Below are 19,724 nucleotides of genomic sequence, written 5' to 3' on the forward strand. Positions count from 1 at the left end.
TGTAGGAAAGCTTGATACTAAGTGATTTACAGAGATTTAACTTGTAATTGTTACTTCTACAGTACTGTTTCGCTTCTTTGTGTTTAGCTTCTCCGCGCATCGCCCACTGATGTCGGGGTGTACCAGAACAGAGTAAAAATGATGGATAGTGTACTAAATTGTGGTGTTTGGGCTTGAGGCAATCTTTGAACAATTTCTGATACTCATTATGATGATCTACAATCACATCTCTCAGTACATCAATCAGGCTCAAACTAACTTCACGAAGCATAAGGATATCGCATATCTTTAACAGATTACAAAAATACAACCAAACATTATCGTTTGTTGGTATCTTATCTCCTATAATAAGCGACAAAAATTTCACAAAAGTTTTGACTTCAGAGGCCGTCATTTTTATCTTGCTCCTCGATAAGTTTATATCTTTTATGTCGTTAGGTATATTGGAAGAATTCAAGTTTCCAAAAACGAACATATTTTTTCGTCTATTCAGTTCATCTAGTCTAAGGTATTTTTTAACATTAATGAAATAATTGAGGCAATGTCCTAGTCCATATACGCAAACGCCTTCCCATAGATCGTGCATCAAATCGAAATAAACATTATACACTATGTGTGTGGTACTTATCCAGTTGACGTCTTGACTAATAATAATAATTCCAAAAGCTCGGCCTACTTATTGATGTGCTAAACTACCACATCTCCTTTTCTTTAACAACAGCATTATAAGTTTGGCGTTAATTAGAAACGTGAAGCCTCAACTTTTGATGTATTCGCGTTTTAGCAGTTTTTTTTTAGAAATATCCTTCCAAGACAGCAACGCAGTCACTAATAGAATCGCACGGATATTCGATAGCTTGGAGCGTTGAAAACTTCAAACTTACATGGGTGAGACTTTGAATTCGAAACCGACTATCGTCCGTTAGCCGCAATCTTTAAGCCGATGTCACTTTCTCTCAGTAGCATCGAGAGATGGATGCGTAGACTACAACGCTACAACCGTTCGAATTTAGGAATGAACATATGCCCGAAAAGCAAAACGTAGCAGATCTATCTCGTCTCGAGAGATTCGCCTTACTCAACGGAAATCTCCGTTCCTGAGGCAGTCTACCTCAGAGGCAAACTTTGTAATTTTGTCGCCTAACTCAACGGACAGAAGCCGTTCCTGAGGCAGTTCACCTCTAGGGCTGAACTTGGTAATGATGTCACCTAACTCAATGGGTTGAATCCGTTCCTGAGGCAGTTCACTATTGAGTTGAACTTCAATATTTTTCGCCTGGCTCAACGGATTGAATCCGCTCCTGAGGCAGTTTACCTTTAAGGTGAACTTGAAAATTGTTTCGCCTAACTCAACGGATGGAATCCGTTCCTGAGGCAGTTCCTTGCAAAGGAACTTGAACTTGGTAATGTTGTCGCCTAACTCAATGGATTTAAACCATTCCTGAGGCAGTCCACCTTTGAGGTGAACTTCATTGTTTTTTTCGCCTAACACAACGGATTTAATCCGTTCCTGAGGCAGTCCCTTACAAAGGAACTTGTTATTTTGTTTTCGGCATAGGCAACAACTTGTTCGGCTTGATTTTTTTTTCTCGCAGGATGTTCCATATTTTCGGCACATCAGAAGATTTCCTTCTTGATGGTCAGCTTCACTTGCAGCACTTGCACGTCCTTCAACGGACAACGGATCTCGATTGTTTTTCATTATCTGGATCCCCAAAACCGCTGAGATGTCTTGCCAATCACTCCGATAATCGTTTTTTTTTTTTGAAGGTTCAAATAGCAAACGCTGCCATCTACTACGGTTCGGATGTATCCATCTCCTGATAGTGTTAGATGATGCAATACTGCTTTGAAGACGTTTGGGGATTCGAGGTATTTGCGTAATTGAAATTTGATTGGCATCAAAATACCTGTAACAAAATTTAGCAATCGTTAAGGACAAGGTATTTGGAGTACATTGCTGAAAATTTCTAGAGCACCGTTTTTTAGAACCGTTGAACGGATTTGGATGAAAATGCATCACGCTAATTGTTCAGTGGTTGTCAACAGCGTGATGCATTTTAATCTAAATCCGTTCAACGGTTCTAAAAAACGGTGCTCTAGAAATTTTCAGCAATGTACTCCAAATACCTTGTCCTTAACACAAGTTTACAAAATAAAACGAAAGTCGTGAACTTCTGTCAACGACCAAAATTTTTGAAGCACAATTTAGTGCTGATTTCGAAACCGACCTTCAAAAAAATTAAAGTAGAACAGTTTTTGAGATTTAGCTCAATATCGAGTTTTGCAACTTTTCAAAATATGTAATTTACTAAAATTCAAATATATTGCGTTTTGTTCAACCAATTTTAAATCTTTTTCCATAAATTAAAAGCTGAATACAATACCATTCGGTCATCTGAATACAGGTTTTGCGTCAGATTGATGAAATTCAAGATATTGTCGAGTTTTAGGGACGATCTTCTTAAATTTTAGCAAAATTCCCTAATGTTTTTGAAGAAATGTATTTTTTTCAATGAGAAAAAACCAACTTAAAAATTCTTTCTCGACGTTTATTTGACATATCATATGTAGGCGAGTTACAGTAAAAAATTCAGCTCAATCGGAGCATTGGTTACGGAGAATGAGATGTGTGAAGTGAGTGACGTTGCTTAAAAATAGAACAAAAATCGATTTCAAATCATCAACCTTGTATGGAAAGTCGAAAAATTTTCCGCTCTACTGTATTTTTTTTCCTTCGCGTTTTCGAACTCAGGGTATGATTCTACACCAAAAATGATCATCAGCTTACCGAGTTCAAAAATGCTGTAAACTAGTGTAATTAATGTCATTTAACATTGTTATATTCCAAGGTACCTGTAATAGGGTCGTTTTCCATTTGCTGCTCGTTATGAACTACTCCAGGTTGTAGCTGATTACTTATAACGAATTCCCTTGCATTAGCATACAGATTAAGTTCTTCCAATTTCTGTTTGAATTTATACTCTGTGTCATCTGTGATGAAACAGTCGACCATATTGTCTAGAATTTTCTTCCCTGCTTGAGTAATAAGTCCAGTGCTCTCTAGAGTGTTGAATATTTGTTGAAATGGCGTAAACACCTTGGTAAACACCTTGTCCTGCAGATCCTTTTGTAGTTCAAACACTGTTTTCTTGGGCATAGAGTTCATATTGAGCCATTTCAAACTCATCTCAAGATTCAGTTTGCTCATGTTATCCGTTAGAATGTTGATTTCAATGTCACTCAACTATTCGTGTCTAATGATACTATTGGTTAGGTTCGTTTCTGTTTTACTGTCTAAATCAAGAACTTGACATTTGTGCTGCTGGTCAGTATGTGTTACATCAGCTACTTCTACATTCGAAATCATGGTGCTGTTTGGAATATTTGGAATATTTGGATTATTTGTGTTGATGAAATGTGTTTTAAAGTGTCTTATGAAAGATGATCGAATGCCGTAACCTCTTGACTACCTACACAATTAATTTATTTCGCTGAATCTTGGCAATTTTTCTTACTTTTTACCGAGATTGGCACCGCCGAGCACTCAGCAAACTTGTTTTTCAACGAGATCTCAGCAATCGTGTTGTTTGTTTGCTGAGACTCGGGAAATGTTTTGCCGAAATTCAGCTATCAAACGTAATTTTTAACCGAGATTCAGTATAAATATTTGCTGAGCCACGGCCGTGCCGGCGTTTGCCGAGCTCATCTTAGTGTGTATCGACATTACACGCGTATTTTGTCAACTCGCCATGATAGTTTTTCATATGGTCGTATAAGCGGTCGAATGTGGCAGATTTCCACGTGCAATCAGCAATAATGCATCGAATCATTTTGCCTGAGCCAGTCTGTCTAAAGTGGCACACAACGCAACCAGGTAAGGCTGCCCGGATAAAAAATTACCATTCATTACATGGTAAATATTATTAACATATGACTGGTTTTATTGTTCACAATAAAACACATAGTAGATATATTGTTACTTTTTACAATAGAAATCAAGCCCATATAGTTCGTACAATAAGTGAACATTAGCTTTATTAGTGACTAATCGATTCGATTGTTTTTCAATAGTTCTATAATAATTTAAAATTACTATAAGTAAAAATTGATTTAAGTTGTTTTTAAATAGTTGCAAAAGTGCCTGCAAAGTTCTCATGGACTTTTTATTGAAAAAGTGTTTATTTCTCAATTACACTTGAAAACAATTCGTAACATATAAATAACAATAAATATTATTGTTGCTTGGATCATGTTTGTATAATCAAATACAAAATCACTTGACATATTTTTTTTTTGTTTTCGTTTAAAATTTGAGTACAGTAGATGTTTCGGTTATCGAATATTATTCGCTAAAACTTCAACGACTGACAGACGTCAAGCCGTGTTGGCAGAGGAAGCTCTCAATGAATAACTGAGGAAGTACTTATAGAAAACTAGCTGAAAAGCAGGTTTAGCCAAGTGAGGATGTTACGACAAGAAAAAGATGAACAATGATTTTTCTAATGTTTTCCAATAAATTAAAGGAATCTAGTAAATAGTAAACTACCATTGATAACAATACATATACAATTAGTTTAATGGGGTCAATTGAACCGATGTTAAAATAAACATGCAATAATATTTGTTGTTATGTAAACAGATTTCGCCTTTGAAAAACCAAAGAATTCATATTTCTCGGTAACATTTTTCTCCAGCATTTACAGATACTAATGGACACATGAATTGTGAACGATTTATGGTATGGATCATACGACCTTAGGTCTGACTTGTGATATTTGGCAGTTATTTGAAATGATCTTATCAACAGCTGCCAAGCAATACTTACCAGACAGACATCAGAGTGTTTGATTCTTATCATAAAATGTGCATATCATTCTGGAGGCCGTTAGTGCTCGTAAATGCTGGATATAAATGTTAGCGAGAAATATAAATACTATGGATTTTCAAAAGCGAAAACTGCTTACAAATAACAACAAATATTTTTGTATTTTTATTGTAACAACGATTCATTTGACGCCATTCAATTAATTGTATTTGTATTGTAAGAACAATGAAAAAACATTAAGATATATTGTTTTCTTTTGAAAATTGCCCTAAAAATGTCTCATAAAAACACAATACATTCTATTGTTTTTCGCGAAAAAGTGTATGAAAATTTTCTCAAAATTTTATGGTTAAGATACATAACGACCACCATTTTTTATTGTAAAAGTGCCATTTACCATTCGCCGAATGGTATAGAACAATAAGGGTGATGGTGAGTGTGCTGTGTAAATTACAATACGTATAATGGTGAACATTTTTCGAAAAAATGGTGTTGTAACAATAAAATTTATTGTATTTTTATGATATTTTTTATCAGGGTGTTCGATGGGAAACTCATAAAGATACCCAGCCAGAAATGTCCACACATCGGCTGATTGAGGCGGATATTCAATGTCATATGCTCTAAACAACTTTATACCCTGCTTTATACAAATGTCCAAAGTTTTAAGGAAACTGGGGAATTTGTATGAAAACGTATTATGCCATAGTGTATATCCAGTGGGGTTAATTATAGAACTATTGGAAAACAATCAAATCAATTAGTCACTAATAAAGCTAATGTTCACTTATTGAACGAACTATATGGGCTTGATTTCTATTGTTATACGAATCAAAATAAAATCTACTTTCGCGACTACTTTTACCCGCAGTCAGAGATACGCGCGAGACAGTCGCCTAAGAAAACAGACCCGTTTTCAAATTTTATGATGGAAAATTCTTGATAATTCTTGATTGACGACGATGCGACCAGGCGGAGTAGCACAGCAGAATCAGCGAAGCGGCAGTTCGGATTTGCACGGGAAATAAAACACGCGAGCTAACTGGTAAACGTTATAATTCAGGAGAGAAAATGACATTACAACCGTACGCGGGAAATGTGCTTTTGGAATGAGGGATAAATGTCAAACGTACCTGGGGGTACACCAATGCTATTTTAGATAATCGTACTCACGGGGGGTGCTCGGATGCACCGCAGGGTTGGCAGGAGGTAATCATCGTCCCTTAACACTCCTCCTCGATGAGCAGCCTCCGCGATCTCCAGATGCAGTCCGGAACTACGTCACACCAAACCCAACATCTCGCGGAAGCGGTCGTGCTTCAGCGGTCCGAGAGGCTTGGTAAGTATATCGGCTGCCATTCGATCCGTCGGGCAGTACTCGAGCGCGATCTGCCCCGTTTAACACAGCTCCTGAACAAACTTCTGCCTTGTGTCTATGTGCTTAGACCTTCTGTTGACGCGTTCCGTCCTGACGAACGCAATGCAACCTTGGTTGTCTTCACGAATCGTCGTAGCCTTGTCCTGTCGTTCGCCGAAATCCGCCAATAGTTGCCTCAGCCAGATCGCTTCCTGGCAGGCCTCGCTGAGGGCAACATATTCCGCCTCCATAGACGAAAGAGTTACGCTGGCTTGCCCTCGACTTGTCCACGAAATCGTTCCGCCGCAAAACATGAACGCAAATCCGGAGGTCGACCTGCGACTGGTCACGTCGCCGGCCCAGTCGGCGTCCGAATAACCTTCTAGCTTCTGATCTTCGCCGCCTAAACGTAGACTGTAGTCGATTGTGCCCTTGAGATACCTCAAGACTCTCTTCGCCGCTACCCAATCTCGCTCCGTGGGTGCCGCGAATTTTCGCCCTAGAACGGCCGCGCTGTTGGCTATGTCCGGGCGAGCCACTACAGCGAGGTAGAGCAGACTTCCGACGACACTTCGGTATTTGGTGGCATCCTGAAGCAACTCGCTGTCATCTTCACCTTTGATGTAATCTGGATCCATCGGCGCTTTCGCCGGCTTCACCTCGCTCATACCGTGTTCTTCGAGTAGTTGATTGATGTAGTTCTGCAGCCGAATGGTGTACGCTTCTTCTTCACGGCGGACCTCCATGCCGAGGAAATGGCGGACATCCCCCAGGCAGGTAACTTCGAAGTCCTTCTTCAGTCCAGCCGTAACCGCATCCAGTTCCTTGGAGCTTGCCGACGTCAGTAACATGTCGTCAACGTACACGAGTAGAAATACTGTCTCGCTTCCACAGCCCCGCACATACAGGCAGGGGTCAGCCGATGATTGCTTGAACTGCAACTTGGTCAGCACATCATGGAGACGCTTGTGCCAGCACTGCGCGGACTGACGCAGTCCGTAGATGCTCCTCTTGAGTTTGCAGACGTAATCTTCTTTGCCGGGAACAGCATACCCAGGCGGCTGGCGCATGTACAGCTCTCCCTCCAAGATGCCGTACAAGCACAGACGAATTTATACAGACGTAAGAGTGCGGTGCAAACCACTTAAAATTTTCGGTACCATGTTTTCTTCTTCTTGTTGGGCAGATTTTTTCCGAGGGGGCTAGTTATTACCATTTTGCGGTTGTTTTATACGCATTGGTGTACCCCTTTCACAAGATTTTGACAGTTTTTCGCCGCCTTCGCCGGCTTTCGCCCGTGCTTTCGTCGCACCAAAAATATTCTCGTTTTGTTTACTTTTCGATGGTGCGCGGTCAAATTGGACATACCGGTTGTGAACATTCCGGGAAATTCCGTTCCTAGCCGGTGGTATCACAAAGAAGCTATTTCCGGGCTATGGAAAAAGTGTACCCCGGCTGAAGGCGCTCTAAAAAACTAATGGTAAGGATCCGGTCGAGCGGAAACCACGGAAACTAACAACCATTGCTACTTTTAGAAAAAAGATAACGAGTGCGACTGCAAAGCGATCGAACCGAGCCGTGCTCTGCTGGCGGAGTGCAATCAGTAACTGATTGTGTCACAGGAGGACATCCGGCATGGAGAGCTCGTGGTCGACAAAGAGAACTGGAAGCACGAAGTGCTCAGAAGGACGGGGACTACGGTGGATTCCGAGCTGACAATCGATGCTTCAACAGGTTAGCGTTGCACAGTCGAGTTTTTGGAATCAAGGACATCAAAGCAGTAAGTTTTTCTATTTTTTTTTTCTTGTGAAGTCATTTATAAATTTAAAAAAAATCCCTTATTACAGGCTAGGAGCTAACCTTCTACTATAATTTCGGAAGCAAAGGTAACAAAAAGAGGATCTGCCACTGTAATGTGAGCAAATAATCCGGCTTTATCGGGAATTATTACCTTCCTCCGCTGGAAGATTCTTCAGTCACATGTCGGGGCAAAAAACCAAAGGATCGAAGCGTAAAAAATCGCAGAAAATCGTCTGTGGCAGCGGAAAACTGCCATTGAAAGGGCTTCGAAGGCTGACACTACAAGATAGTAAAATCAGATGGCGAAAATCGGTGGTGGTGGAACCAGTGAAAGGTGATGGCGTGATGGGATCACCGTTTAAGCTCAAACCACCAGTAACAACGAATGTGATCTACGAGAGTGTGACTATTGAGGTGAGCTTGGCTGCTACGGAGAATACCCTAAAGGTGGACGATTATTCCGGGTTGAAAGAAAAACATAAGCCCTGTTCAACGACGTAGGTTGAACTTGCTCGAAGTTGCTGCATCCTACTCTTACCCATTTGTCAACAAACGGGAAAGAGCGGGATGGAGCAAGTTCGAGTAAATTCAACCTACGTCGTCGAATAGGACTATAGTCGCCGAACAAGAGTGGTAGCAAGCGGACATGAAAGTTGTCCATCGTTTCGAGTGGGATTCATCTCGTATGGGATAGGGGAACCAACGTATTTTGAACACAGCGTTACGCCAATATATTTTGGACACTTCCATTTGTTTTTGCCGTAAGTGTCCAAAAAATATTGGGTCGTTGCTGTGTCCAAAATATGTTGGTTCCCCTAACCCGCGTTTTTTTTTCATTGTTTAATCCTGTAACGACGTAAACAAAATGATGGAATTTGGCAAAGCACATAGACGATCCGAATCAGATCGGGCTTTCCCTGGATTACACACGGTAAGATATTCCGGAAAAGCTTAATGTAATTGAATTTATGTTCACGCTCCTGCTATGCCTCTTTCCAGGAGTATCGAATAAAACTTCAAAATTGCGAAATTTACATCGAATTTAATTTCATTTACACCCTGGCCAAGTTCGCAGGGGTTGACGGTGTTAAAGTGAAGGAGTTTCATTTTGATTATTGTAATGTAGTGTTCTTTAGTAAAACATATCACCTTTTTAACACTTTAATGCGCCTCCAACGGTTCATCACGAACCGGCTGCTGCAGATGGAGTATGGCTGATCATATGCATCAGACATGCTCGATAAACACGGAGGAACCGCCAGGGCTCAGTAAAGTCTATTCCCAAGCAATAGTTCCAAATCGGTTGGATTTGAGAAGGTTTTGATGATCGTTACAAATCCTAATAAAAGTTTTATAGGATTTGTGACTGGTTTTGGAACCTTTTACAGCCAGCTGACTTCAAAATGTTGTTTGGGCTCTATTTCTCACGTTTCTCGGTTGATTTTACAATGTTAGGTACTTGATTATATTTTCTTTAAATAAAGCAATTAAAATCAACCGAAAAATTAAAAATGGGAAGGAGATTTGCAGCACTTAATTGCGCTGATAGATTCGAAGCTAACGTGCGAACACTTAAACGCATTGTTGACGTCAATGCGTTCGACGTGACATTTTGGACAAAAACTGACTGCTTTTTATTAACTGAACCACGTTACTTTTGTATGACTAGGTTGACATTTGTAGGACACGCATGGACATGGTTTATCTTGGTAGGACCGATAGGACAGAACGAATTTGAATATTTTTCATAGTATTTGTAGGGGGATGAATACATAACAGTTGACAAGCAATTTTTGTTTTATTACAATCAACTGACCAACTTAGCGTATTTTTGTTTATCTCTTAGATGGTGTTATGACACCAACAGAAAAATATCAGAAGTTCAGTTACATGTTTCTGTAGGTTTTGGACCGATGACAATTTAAGGACACAAGAGATGGACACAGAGAAGTAGAAATCAAGAAAACAATTTGACACAAAATCGACTATATTTTAACATACGGTATTTAGAAGACAATTGACGCTAAAATTGGAAAAAAGCTTGCAGTTGGGACTAGACTACAATAATGGCCGATAGGAAACAATTCGCTACACAGCATTATTATTAATTTTTTAATATTTACCCGTAGGCTTTTCGCCGGTTGACAGTACAGTATTTAGCTGTGTACGAAGATACGGATTAGTTGGTGTACAGATGACAGGGTTCTCACGGGCAGTGATTCAAGCGAGGCTTACATAACAACTGACAATAGAGAAACCTAGTTTCCTTGACTTTCTACGCAATGGACATCTGACCGAACACACGTGTTTTCGTTAATCTCCTAGTCATTATTAAGACATGACGTATGTGCATGACGGAACAACTAGCAGGATACAGTTCTAGACGTCTCTTTTCAATAACGACATTCAGCATATTTCCAATAAAACTACACTTCAATAAAGCAAAGACTAAAGCTGTTATGATAGAACAGATCAGAATGACCTAATTGACAAGAACCTAACTAATTACATGGACTAAACTACAAAAAACCAATTGACAAAAAGAAAAAAAAAGGGAAACTTTTATTAAAACTATTTTTGTTCAACGCAGGCCAAAACAGTGTCGACTTGGGCCACACACGCCTACGTACTTCTGTGTGTTGAAACAAAAATAGAGGCTCCTAGAAGCAAATGTAGGGAAAGGGTGCGGTGTAGAACATAAGCACAGTGTGCTACCGCCGTAATCACTTTGAAAAAAAAAAAAAAAAAATTTAATTTCATTTACTCGAAAAATTCAATTGCGTACAAACGCGGTCGTAACTAATCACTCGACCTCTGCGTAACCCGTCACTCGCATTTGGCTAACTTTTCAGAGCTTTACAGTTGGTCTTCGGTAGGTCCCAGAATATGTCTTCACATCAATAACTCTCACGACGCCATCATCACACTGCTGAATTATACCCATTGGCCAACTTCCTCGTTCGGTGAGCATGTCGGTTACGTAAACAATATCTCCAGACTGTAACATGGATTGTTGGTCTGCCCACTTCTGCATGGGAATCAAACCAGGCAAGTATTCCTTAAGCCATCTGATCCAAAACAAATCGATAAGTGCTTGAGTCTTCGGCATTGCTTTCCCTAATGGAGGTCATGTTTATCAAATACTCCTGGTGATTGCACGTTACTCGTACACCCAATCAAAAAATGATTTGGGGTTAAAGTTTCAGGGTCGTTTACATCCGTTGAAACATACGTTAACGGTCTGCTGTTAACAATATGTTCAGCTTCAAGCAATACAGTATGCAAAACTTCTTGTCGTGGTACTCATTCTTTAACAGTTTATCGTGAAGCGGACCGGATGCTTCTAGTCAACCGCTCCCATATGGCTTGCTGTGGGAGGGTTGAGTTTCCATTTGATCCCTCGGAGCAAAACTTCATTCTCAATATCCGAAAAACTTGTATGCTTCAAAGCCTCGCGTAACTCTTCATCAGCTCCTCGCAGGTTCGTTCCATTATCGGAGCATATTTCTTTGGGTTTGCGTCGTCTTTCAATCATGGGGCGTAGAGCCAAGATGCTCGAATCTGTGGTTAAAGAATGTGCCATCTCGACTCGACGTATATGGCTCGAGTCGTCATACACGTAAATATCACGCCATACCGCTTCTCTCTGTAACGCCCTACAGTGACTTCAAAAGGGCCGAAAAAGTCCATACTACAAAACGTAAACGGTTGACAGTATGGCCGTAGACGACATTGTGGAAGTTGTCCCACCGAAGGCTGTAGCACTTGGGGTCTCATCACTCGACAACGTTGGTAAATGTAGACTACTGCTCGATGTAGACCCCTAGCTCATATAATCCAGTACGTCTGCCTTAGTCCACATAGCTGCATCAACTTCTCCAATATACCACACGCGCATGAGTCCATCAGAATCCAGAAATGGTGACAGTTTGTTCAGCTTACTTGAAGACTTCAGTTTTGTAGCGTCTCGTAGTGCCTGAAGCTCATCCGGAAACTGCTCGTTCTGCACATGCTTTATACAACTTTTGATTGCTGCTGCTTTGTCTTCTGGAGTATTAACTGGCAATATAGCTTTTTTGTGCCAAACTTCGTAAAAGTATGTGGTTGCACGTATAAATCTTCTCCAGCTACTAAACCTTTAGTGCGTCTGGTAGTTCTGGATTTGAATCCGTCACGATGTTTACTGCATTCACCTCATTTGAAAATTCCTCTTGTGCCTCTGTCATTTCTACCGGATCAGAACAGATAGGCGAGTTTTATTCACTTCGCTGAAGAAATTCTGGACCGCGATACCATCTTCCTTGTGGCTGGATATTGAATGTACCCGTGTCTTGTTGCTTCATCCACCACATTATCCGTAGTCGAAATCCATCTCCAATCGGCCGATGTAGACTGCTCCAATTTCTCCGACCTTTGCTACAAACATTTTCAGTGCTTTTCTAGTGTTCAACCAACTTATTAACGTCTTCGAATATTACGCATTCAGATTCTCAGAAATTCCCAATCTTTTAAGATGTATTCTAACAACTATAAGATATCAACTACATAAATAATTTACATAGACAGTAGCCTTACGGAATATATTTTAATAATTCCTGTGAATTCATTAAGATTCTCAGAAATTTCCAGTCTTCTGGTATGCATTCTAGAGACTATAGGAAATATTTTAAATTATTTATGAACATCAGCACCATATTAAAAAAAATATTTAAATAATTCCTGAGAATCCCTTAAGCTTACCAAACATTTCCAGTGATCTGCTCATATTCTAAAAATTACAGTCAGGTTTTTTTACGCGGGGAATACGTACCGCGTAAAAAAAAAACTCAGTTCAAAATTCGAAAAACCGCGTAAAAAAGTCTCACCATTTCTCGACGAATCATGCAAAAATAAGACGATGAAATTTTTTTTTGTATGGTAAAAAAAGACCTGACTGTATAGAAAATATTCTCAATCGTTTATAGAAATCAGAAGCATCACTGAATATTTTTAAATAATTCCTGAGAATCTACAGATACTCAGTTGCATTACGAAATATTTTTAAATAACTCCTTAGAATCCCTAAAGATTCTCAGAAATTTCCAGCCTTCTGGGATGTATTCTAGAAACTTTAGGAAATATTCTAAATAATTTACAGAGATCAATAGCATTACGGAATATTTTCAAATAACTCCTGAGAATCCCTTAAGATTCTCAGAAAATCCCAGTCTTCTGAGATGTATTCAAGAAACTATAGGACATTTTCTAGATTATTTAAAATAATCAATATCATTACGAAATATTTTTAAAGAATTCCTGAGAATCTCTAAAGATTCTCAGAAGTTTCCAGTCTTCTGGGATGTATTCTATAAAATATAGGAGAAAATACAAATCATTTACAGATACAGTAGCATTACGGAATATTTTTATATAATTCCTGAGAATCTCTAGATTCTCAGATATTTCCAGTCTTCTGAAATACATTCTAGAAACTAGAAGAAATATTTTAGATCATTTATAACATTTAATAGCATTACGGAATATTTTTGAATAATTCCTGAGAATCCTCCTGAGATTCTCGGAAATTCCCAATATTTTAAGATGTATTCTAACAACTATAAGATATAAACTAAATCATTTTCATAGACAGCAGCATTATGGAATATTTTTTAATAAGTCCTGTGAATCCATTAAGATTCTCAGAAATTCCCAGTCTTCTGGGATGTATTCTATAAACTATAATAGCTGCCCCGGCCAACGTTGTGTTGCCATTTGTGGCTGTGGTGTTTTGACAACTTTTGGGTTCATTGCAGCACGGCACTCTAGATCGGTTTTATTGCGATCGTGTTGATTTTCTTCTCAGCTCCTGCAAATTTCGGATGTTTCACATTTTCTCTCTATTTAAATTGATTTTCATAACTTTTTATACAGCCACCATAAATACAAATCAATCCATGTAAGAGTCATCATGATCGGTCAGCCGTTCTTGAGTTTTGTTGCCTCAAAGGGACTTCAAACTCATTTTTATATATATAGATACAAATCATTTACAGAGACAGTAGCGTTACGAAATATTTTTAAATAATTCCTGAGAATCCCTAAAGGGTATCAGAAATTCCCAGTCTTCTGGGATGTGTTCTAGAAACTAGAGGAAATATTCCAGATCATTTATAACAATCAATAGCATTACGGAATATTTTTAAATAATTCCTGAGAATCTCTAAAGATTCTCAGAAATTCCCAATCTTTTAAGATGTATTCTAATAACTTTAAAATATAAAGGGCCTGTCCATAAACTACGTAGACTCTATGGGGGGAGGGGGGGGAGGTGGGTTTGGCCAAAGTCTACGCTCCATACAAATTTCGAAAATTGTGTATGAACAAAAGTCTACGAGGGGGTAGGGGGGTGGGGAGGTCTGAGATGACCGAAAAAAAAGTCTACGTAGTTTATGGACAGCGCCAAACTAAATCATTTACATAGACAGTAGCATTACGGAATATCTTTTAATAATTCTTGTGAATCCATTAAGATTCTCAGAAATTCCCAGTCTTCTGGCATGCATTCTAGAGACTATAGGAAATATTTTAAATTATTTATGAACATCAGTACCATATTTGAATTTTTTTTTTAAATAATTCCTGAGAATCGCCTTAAGCTGACCAAACATTTCCAGTGATCTGCTAAATATTCTAAAAATTATAGAAAATATTCTCAATCATCTATAGAAATCAGAAGCATCACTGAATATTTTTAAATAATTCCTGAGAATTCCTAAAGATTCTCAGAAATTTCCAGTCTTCTGGGATGTGTTATAGAAACTATAGGATATATTCTGAATCATTTACAGAGACAGTAGCATTACGGAATATTATTGAATAACTCCTGAGAATCTCTACAGATTCTCAGTTGCATTACGGAATATTTTTAAATAATTCCTTAGAATCCTTAAAGATTCTCAGAAATTTCCAGCCTTCTGGGATTTATTCTAGAAACTAGGAAATATTCTTAATCATTTACAGAGATCAACAGCATTACGGAATATTTTTAAATAATTCCTGAGAATCCCTTAAGATTCTCAGAAAATCCCAGTATTCTGAGATGTGTTCAAGTAACTATTGGAAATTTTCTAGATTATTTAAAATAATCAATAGCATTACGAAATATTTTTAAATATTTCCTGAGAATTTCTAAAGATTATCAGGTATTCCCAATCTTCTGGGATGTATTCTAGAAACTATAGGAAATATTCCAGATCTTTTATAACAATCAATAGCATTACGGAATATTTTTAAATAATACCTGAGAATTTCTAAAAATTATCAGAAATTCCTAATCTTTTAAGATGTATTCTAACAACTACATATAATATATAAACTAAATCATTTACATAGACAGTAGCATAACGGAATATTTTTTAATAATTCCAGTAAATCCATTAAGATTCTCAGAAATTCCCAGCTCTCTGGGATGTATTCTACAAACTATAGGAGAAAATACAAATCATTTACAGAGACAGTAGCATTACGGAATATTTTTAAATAATTCTTGAGAATCCCTAGATTCTCAGATATTTCCAGTCTTCTGGAATACATTCTAGAAAAAACTAGAGGAAATATTTTAGATCATTTATAACATTCAATAGCATTACGAAATATTTTTAAATAATTCCTGATAATTTCTAAAGGTTATCAGAAATTCTCAGTCTTCTGGGATGTATTCTAGAAACTAGAGGAAATATTCCAGATCATTTATAACAATCAATAGCATTACGGAATATTTTTAAATAATTCTTGAGAATCTCTGAAGATTCTCAGAAATTCCCTTTTTTTTAAGATGTATTCTAACAACTTGAAGATACTAGCTGTTCCGGCAAACGTTGTCTTGCCACGCTGTGGTGGTTTGACAACTGTTGAGCTCATAACGTCACCGCACTCTAGATTGGTTTCATTTCATACGTGTTGATTTTCTTCCCAGCTAACGAAAACCAGTACTTTATCAATTTTCACCCTTTTCTAGTTGATTTTCGTAGCTTCTTGTACATATAAACACAGCCAACACGAATAAGAACCGGATCGTGCAAGAGTCAAGCTGATCGGTTCATCCGTTCTTGAGTTGTGTTGCCTCAAAGGGACTTCAAACTCATTTTTATATATATAGAAGATAAACTAAATCATTTACATAGACAGTAGCATTACGGAATATTTTTTAATAATTCCTGTGAATCCATTAAGATTCTCAGAAATTTCCAGTCTTCTGGCATGCATTCTAGAAACTATAGAAAATATTTTAAATTATTTATAAACATCAGTACCACAATAAAAAAAAATATTTAAATCATTCCTGAGAATCCCTTAAGCTTACCAAACATTTCCAGTGATCTGCTAAATATTCTAAAAATTAAAGAAAATATTCTCAATCATTTATAGAAATCAGAAGCATCACTGAATATTTTTAAATAATTCCTGAGAATCCCTAAAGATTCTCAGAAATTTCCAGCCTTAAGCCTTTACCTACCTTAAGCCTTTACCAAAAGTATGTAAATTCGTTGCTGAGGTTTAGACAGATTTGTTGGTTCACTAAGTCCTCCCAAATTGCAGAGTGATGCTAAAGTTTGATCTTTGATACTGACCACTTTTACCAAAAATATCCAAATTTGTCTCAGAGGTTTAGACAGATTTGTTGGTTCACGAAGTCCTCCCAGATTGCATAGTGATGCAAAAATTATCAGTCTTTGATACTGACCACTTTTACCAAAAATATTGAAATTTGTCTCAGAGGTTTAGACAGATTTGTTGGTTCACCCAGTCCTCCCAGATTGCATGGTGATGCAAAAATCATCAGTCTTTGATACTGACCACCTTTACCAAAAATGTTTAAATTCGTTGCAAAGTTTTAGACAGATTTGCTGGTTCACTAAGTTCCCCCAAATTGCATAGTGATGCAAAAATTATCAGTCTTTGACACTGACCATCCTCATCAAAAATATCTAAATTTGTCTCAGAGGTTTAGGTTCTTACACAGAGAACAGACATCCAGGCTAGAACAAATTTCATTCGGAAAGTTGTGTAAGGATTTGAATCTTTACTTGAGTAAGGTTGCAAACCAATACACGATGACAACACTAACGCCACCAAACACCATATTGCCACAGTCAGTGGTGAATTGAAACATTTCAAGTGGTGAATTAAATTAGTATGGGAAATTAACCGATTGCAGCGCCACGCTATTGCCACTTGTGTTGCCGATTTCAAATGGCCGTTAAATTCCTTACACAGTTTCGGAACTGGACTTGGATGTCTGTTCTCTGTGGTTCTTATTAGATACACCACCAGATCCTCCAAAATTGCATGGTGATGCAAGATATCAATCAAAGGTATTTGATTCGTTAGAATTCACAATCAATTTGATTTTGCTGAATACCAACGATTTACGGATTTACGTTTGAAAGCGGATTCAATCGTTATGTTGCAAAACCAAATTCCGCGCTTGATCACTTGGTAAAGAGAGGGATCATGTAAGACTTTAGTTCACGTGATATATAGATGGCTCCTGCCTTAGTAGTTTAAACTTATTAATTGAGTACAATAGCTTTTATTTCAAGCCGAGTGCCTAACTGTAGAGATAAGATATTTTATTGTGAACATTAATTGAACATCATAATACATACTGAGACTTAAATTTAAAACTGGGTAGTTTATTCCGAAACTACCTTACACATAGCGCCACTTCACGTCACTCACTTTAAATCGGAGCATTTCTCAATGAATGCATCGAAATCCTGCCGGTAGACCAGTTTCGGTTCTTTGGGCGCCTTGAACGGCAGCGCCGAGTAGATCTGGTTCTTTTTGCTCCAGGTCCACATGATCCAGCTGCCGAGTCTTCCGAAAATCCAGCTGCTCCTCGGCACATTTCGAACTTCTTCACACTCCGCACGAAGAGCGACCTTCGGAGAAGGTAGAACAGCTTTATTTCCGCCCCATCGAAATGCTTCAAGTCGCTTTCGAGCACCTTGGCGCTGTCGATTACCTCGCTGAATAAGCTATCTAGTTCCATCATTAAAAGTAAAGTTTTGCACCGGCCGAACAGGCCAACGGAACCATTTTGATGGGCCTCGATTCAAGGCTTCGGTGAATTTCCAGACCACCCAAGAGCACTGCATCGAAGATGTGCATGATCGATTTTCTGCGTTTGATGCTGGATACGGAAACAGAGCAATTTTATGGGAAAAGAATGTGAAATTTGTTTACAGATACATCGTATATGGTAGCTTACCTTTGGCAGAATTTTCTTCAAAAATTTCTCTGTATAGAACCATCCGCGAAATCCTGCCGGTAGACCGCAGTGTCGGTTCTTTGGGCGCCTCGAACCGCTGCGCCGACGAGTAGATGTAGCTGGTTTTGCTCCAGGCCCACAGCATCCGGCTGCCAAAGCTGCTTCTCGACTCACTTCGAACCGGTCAGCACACTTCGCACGAAGAACGGCCCTCGGGGAATGTAGAACCGCGAAGCTTCCATGTCGAAACGCTCCAAGTTGCTCCCGAGCACATTGGTGCCGTCAATCAGCTCGTGGATCGAGACATTGCTGAAGAAGCCATCTAGTTTCATCATCGGAAGTTAAGTCTTGCCCCGGACCGGGACCGGCCGAAAAGAGGAAGCATTTTGATGGACCAGCCAGCGGTCGATCATGGCTTTGGCGTACTAGATCCTGGAAGCGGAAACACGGAAATTTTATGGGAAAATGTAAAATTCTTGTAGACAGATAATCGGAGAAATACCTAATAAGGTAGGTATTAAACTTGCCCTGCTATGGTGGCTTACCTCGGCCGAACTTTCCTCTAATTTCCCCGTATAAAACCCTCCGCGGCGATAGAATTACTTGGATGTTCTTAATTTGCGTCCAACCGGACTTGTCCTGATCGTAGTAGGTATAACACATTGCCGTTGCTCAGAAAACTCGTCCGAATACGTTTATCTTGATCGGCCGTTACATCCACCGGCATAAAGAACCAATCGTTTGATTTTCCGAAGGACTTATTCAGCGGTCGTTCCGAACTCCACGCTGGCCTGGCGCACGAATCCATCCGTCGGTGAGACGTTTTTTGTAACAACTTTCAGTGACGCCACAGCGTCATGCATGCATGCATGCGGTGCATGCACCGATCGTTTGATCCGGATTGTCGATTGAAGAAAGAAGCCTCCTCAATAAATGCGGATATTCTGGTTATAAAAGGATATGTCATTCCCCTTGGATAAATTGTCCGGAACGAAATTATTACCTTCATATTAATGTTCCCTCCTGCTCGGATCATTGCCAATGCCAGTAGCACTACAAGTACAGCTGCTTCGAGATAATCTCCTGAGTTGTTATTCACGAAGAACCCTCCGTCGCACATGATGCGCTCCTAGCCGGTTCGTTTGCGCCTTCACGTACTCTACGAATACCGTATCGAAAGTGTACCCGTCGTAGTTCACTCCGTCCGTTGAAGGGATCGAAGCTTTCCGGAGGTTCTATTTTTCCGGTGTTTCGGGATTCTACCCCGACCGGCTTGAGTTTTGGGGGAGCAAAAAGCAGAACACTTTCAATGTTTATAAACAAGCAAGTCGCTTGACAGTTCGCTCAGTGACAAGTCGCATGACAGTTCGCTGAGTTTTCGCCCGTTCAAGGGGTTCACCAAAGCGCAATTACATAATACAAGAGGGGCTTGCGAAAGTAGGTGCGACCGAAAAAAACGATTACTGCTCCGTCTGTATCTTCGTTTG

General features: G+C 39.0%; 2 long non-coding RNA genes across 3 annotated transcripts; one reads left to right on the top strand and one right to left on the bottom strand.

Annotated features, from left to right (window-relative positions):
- Window positions 1-7,298: 7,298 nt before the first annotated feature.
- On the top strand, window positions 7,299-8,679 carry LOC134291644 (uncharacterized). Its single transcript, XR_009999202.1, has 3 exons — window positions 7,299-7,665; window positions 7,721-7,965; window positions 8,033-8,679. It is a non-coding gene; the product is annotated as an uncharacterized LOC134291644 (long non-coding RNA).
- Window positions 8,680-17,540: 8,861 nt separating this feature from the next.
- Window positions 17,541-19,724, bottom strand: LOC109407953 (uncharacterized). 2 transcript variants are annotated; one of them, XR_009999204.1, is made up of 4 exons: window positions 19,241-19,724; window positions 18,783-19,181; window positions 18,238-18,669; window positions 17,541-18,159 (listed from the first exon to the last, which is right to left on the bottom strand). It is a non-coding gene; the product is annotated as an uncharacterized LOC109407953 (long non-coding RNA). The 2 variants fall into 2 exon arrangements; XR_009999203.1 differs by having other exon boundaries at window positions 18,238-19,181.

This window comes from Aedes albopictus, chromosome 3 (genome assembly GCF_035046485.1).
Source record: "Aedes albopictus strain Foshan chromosome 3, AalbF5, whole genome shotgun sequence".
NCBI classification, from domain to species: Eukaryota; Metazoa; Arthropoda; class Insecta; order Diptera; family Culicidae; genus Aedes; species Aedes albopictus.